This window comes from Triticum aestivum, chromosome 7D (assembly GCF_018294505.1).
Source record: "Triticum aestivum cultivar Chinese Spring chromosome 7D, IWGSC CS RefSeq v2.1, whole genome shotgun sequence".
Classification (NCBI taxonomy): Eukaryota; Viridiplantae; Streptophyta; class Magnoliopsida; order Poales; family Poaceae; genus Triticum; species Triticum aestivum.
In genome coordinates this window covers 380,010,369-380,015,462 of record NC_057814.1, presented here as the reverse complement: position 1 = coordinate 380,015,462, position 5,094 = coordinate 380,010,369, and positions in this window count along the sequence as shown.

The following is a 5,094-nucleotide window of genomic DNA, read 5'->3' as shown; positions in this document are numbered from 1 at the left end:
ATAGATCTTGTCTACATCATGTGATCGTTCTTATTGCATTACTCCATTTCTCCATGAACTTAATACACTAGATGCATGCTGGATAGCGGTCGATGTGTGGAGTAATAGTAGTAGATGCAGGTAGGAGTCGGTCTACTAACCTTGGACGTGATGCCTATATAATGATCATTTCCTGGATATCATCATGAGTATTTGAAGTTCTATCAATTTCCCAATAGTAATTTGTTCACCCACCGTTTGCTATTTTTCTCGAGAGAAGCCACTAGTGAAACCTACGGCCCCCGGGTCTCTTTCTCATATATTTGCCTTTGTGATCTACTTTTCCTTTGCATTTACTTTCAGATCTATTAATCCAAAAATACAAAAATAAATTGCTGCAATTTATTCTTATTTATTTTATTTGGCGTTCGATCTATCAATCTACTACAATTTTATCTCACGTCCGTTTGCCTATCTTGAGGCGCCGTACCCGAAGGGATTGACAACCCCTTTAACACGTCGGGTTGCGAGGATTTGTTATCTGTGTGCAGGGGCTATTTACGTTGTGTTGCTTCGTTCTCCTACTGGTTCGATAACCTTGGTTTCATATCTAAGGGAAATACCTACCGCCGCTGTGCTGCATCATCCCTTCCTCATTGGAGATGTACCGACGTAGCTTCAAGCGACATCAGGGGTACAATAGTGATCCAGGAGTAGATCACTCACAGCGGTAATTATCCTTAGAGGACTAAGGAAATATTTCTCAGTTATGGGGGTGATAAAGAGTTCATCGTAAAGAGTTACGTCGATTCAAGCTTTAACACTGATCTGGATGACTCTGAGTCTCAATCTGGATACATATTGAAAGTGGGAGCAATTAGCTAGAGTAGCTCCATGCAGAGCATTGTAGACATAGAAATTTGCAAAATACATACGCATCTGAATGTGGCAGACCCGTTGACTAAACTTCCCTCACAAGCAAAACATGATCACACCTTTGTACTCTTTGGGTGTTAATCACATGGCGATGTGAACTAGATTATTGACTCTTGTAAACCCTTTGGGTGTTGGTCACATGGTGATGTGAACTAGATTATTGACTCTAGTAAACCCTTTGGGTGTTGGTCACATGACGATGTGAACTATGGGTGTTAATCACATGGTGATGTGAACTATTGGTGTTAAATCACATGGTGACATGAACTAGATTATTGACTCTGGTGCAAGTGGGAGACTGAAGGAAATATGCCCTAGAGGCAATAATAAAGTTGTTATTTTATATTTCCTTATATCATGATAAATGTTTATTATTCATGCTAGAATTGTATTAACCGGAAACTTGATACATGTGTGGATACATAGACAAAACACTGTATCCCTAGTTAGCCTCTACTAGACTAGCTCGTTAATACAAGATGGTTAAGTTTCCTAACCATAGACATGTGTTGTCATTTGATGAATGGGATCACATCATTAGGAGAATGATGTGATGGACAAGACCCATCCGTTAACTTAGCATAATGATCGTTCAGTTTTATTGCTATAGCTTTCTTCATGTCATATACGTATTCCTTTGACTATAAGATTATGCAACTCCCGGATACCGAAGGAATGCCTTGTGTGCTATGAAACGCCACAACGTAACTGGGTGATTATAAAGATGCTCCATAGGTATCTCCGAAGGAGTTTGTTGGGTTGGCATAGATCGAGATTAGGATTTGTCACTCCGAGTATCGTAGAGGTATCTCTGGGCCCTCTCGGTGATGCACATCATAATAAGCCTTGAAAGCAATGTGACTAATGAGTTAGTTGTAGGATGATGGATTATGGAATGAGTAAAGAGACTTGTGATAACGAGATTGAACTAGGTATGAAGATACCGACGATCGAATCTTGGGCAAGTAACATACCGATGACAAAGGGAATAACTTATGTTGTCATTACTGTACGACCGATAAAGATCTTCATAGAATATGTGGGAACCAATATGAGCATCGAGGTTCCACTATTGGTTATTTACCGGAGAAGTGTCTCGGTCATATCTATATAGTTTTCGAATCCGTAGGGTCCGCACGCTCAACGATCGATGATGATTTTGTATTATATGAGTTATGTGATTTGGTGACCGAATGTTGTTCGGAGTCCCAGATGAGATCACGGACATGATGAGGAGTCTCGAAATGGTCGAGAGGTAAACATTCATATATAGGACGATAGTATTCGGACACCAGAAGTGTTCCGAGGGTACCGGGTACGTATCGGGTCACCGGAAGGGGTTCCGGGCACCCCCCCCCCCCGACAAAGATATGGGCCTTATTGGTCCAAGGGCAGGACAGACCAGCCCCTAGTGGGCTGGTACACCCCCATATAGGCCGAATAGGAGGAGAAGGAAGGAGGGGAAGGGTGAAAGGAAAGGGGAGGATTCGGCCTCCCCCTTTCCTTCTCCCCCCCTCTCTCTTTCCTTCCCCTCCGACACTTATGGAAGGGGGGAGGCCGACTTGTGGGAAGCGCCCAAGTAGGATTACTCCTACTTGGGGCGCCCCTTGCTACCCCTCTCCCTCTCCCACCTATATATATGTGGGGGTGCACCGCTAGAACACACAACATTGATTCCTAGCCATGTGCGGTGCCCCCCTCCATAGTTTACGCCTCCGGTCATATTCACGTAGTGCTTAGGCGAAGCCCTGCGTAGATCATTTCACCATCACCGTCACCACGCCGTCGTGCTGACGGAACTCTCCCTCGACACTTTGCTAGATCAAGAATTCGAGGGACGTCATCGAGCTGAACGTGTGCAAAACTCGGAGGTGTCGTACGTTTGGTGCTTGATCGGTCGGAATGAGAAGAAGTTCGACTAGATCAACCGCGTTGTCAAATGCTTCCGCTTTCGGTCTACGAGGGTACATGGACACACTCTCCCCCTCTCGTTGCTATACATCTCCTAGATAGATCTTGCATGAGCGTAGGAAATTTTTTAAATTGTATGCTACGTTCCCCAACATTTTGTTCTAGTATCGAGTTGTAATTCTTGAGTTGTAACTAAATAAAAGTGTGATGGTCATCATTATTAGAGCATTGTACCATGTGAGGAAAGGATGATGGATGCTATGATTCCTCACAAGTTGGGATGAGTCTCCGGACTTTACAAAAAATAAAAGACGCCAAAGAAGCCCCCCAAAAAGAGATTTTTTTTAAAAAAATGATGAAAAATAAAAAAATGAGAGAAAAAGGGAGAAGGGACATTGTTACTATCCTTTTCCACACTTGTGCTTCAAAGTAGCGCCATGATCTTCATGATAGAGAGTCTCCTCCTGTTTTCACTTATAAGAACTTGGATTGTATATTCCAATGATTGGCTTCCTCAAATTGCCCTAGGTCTGCGTGAGCAAGCTAGTTGGATGCACACCCACTTAGTTTCTTTTTGAGCTTTCATACACTTATAGGTCTAGTGCATGCGTTGCATGTCAATCCCTACTCACTCAAATTGATATCTATTGATGGGCATCTCCATAGCCCATTAGTACGCCTAGTTGATGTGGGAGTTTCTCCTTCTTTTCGTCTTCTCCACAACCACCATATTCTATTCCTCCTATAGTGCTATATCCATGGCTCACACTCATGTATTGCGTGAAAGTTGAAAAAGTTTGAGAACGCCAAAAGTATGAAGATGGAGCATAGCCAGACTATATGATAAATACTTTGTGTGATGAAGATGGAGCATAGTTAGACTATATGATTTTGTAGGGATAACTTTCTTTGGCCATGTTATTTTGAGAAGACATGGTTTCTTTATTAGTATGCTTGAAGTATTATATCAATATTAAACTTTTGTTTTGAATCTTATGGATCTGAATTTTCATGCCACAATAAATAAGATTACATGGATAAATATGTTAGGTAGCATTCCACATCAAAAATTCTGTTTTTATCATTTACCTACTCGAGGACGAGCAGGAATTAAGCTTGGGGATGCTTGATACGTCTCCAACGTATCAATAATTTTTGATTGTTCCATGCTATTATATTATCTGTTTTGGATGTTTGATATGCATTAATATGCTATTTTATATTATTTTTGGGACTAACCTATTAACCTAGAGCCCAGTGCCAGTTTCTGTTTTTTCCTTATTTTTGAGAGAAAAGGAATATCAAACGGAGTCCAAACGGAATAAAACTTTACGATCATTTTTCTTGGACCAGAAGACATCCACGAAGCTTGGAGAGGGGGTCAGAAGATCTCCGAGGAGGCCACAAGCCTGCTAGGCGCAGCCCCTGAGGGCTTGTGGGCCCCTCGGGACTCCTCCAACCCTAATTCTTGCACTATAAATTCCCAAATATTCCCAAACCAACAAAAGCATCCACCAAAATACGTTTCCACTGCCGCAAGCCTCTGTTCCGGGGAGATCCCATCTTGGGACCTTTTCCGGTACCCTGCCGAAGGGGGATTTGATCATGGCGGGCATCTACATCAACTCTATTGCCCTTCCAATGAAGCGTGAGTAGTTTACCACAGACCTACGGGTCCATAGCTAGTAGCTAGATGGCTTCTTCTCTCTCCTTGATCTTCAAGACAATGTTCTCCTCAATGTTCTTGGAGTTCTATCCGATGTAATATTCTTTTACGGTGTGTTTGTCGAGATCTGATGAATTGTGGATTTATGATCAGATTATCTATGAATATTATTTGAGTCTTTTCTAAACTCTTTTATGCATGATTAAATATCTTTCTATTTCTCTTCGAATGATCGGTTTTGTTTGGCCAACTAGATTGGTATTTCTTGCAATGGGAGAGGTGCTTGGTTTTTGGTTCAATCTTGTGGTGTCCTCACCCAGTGACATAGTAGGGGTAGCGAGGCACGTATTGTATTGTTGCCATCAAGGGTAAAAAGATGGGGTTTTCATCATATTGCTTGAGTTTATCCCTCTACATCATGTCATCTTACTTAAGGTGTTACTCCGTTCTTATGAACTTAATACTCTAGATGCATGTTGGATAGCGGTCGATGTGTGGAGTAATAGTAGTAGATGCAGGCAGGAGTCGGTCTACTTGAAACGGAAGTGATGCCTATATTCATAATCATTGCGTTGGATATCGTCATAACTTCACTCTTTTCT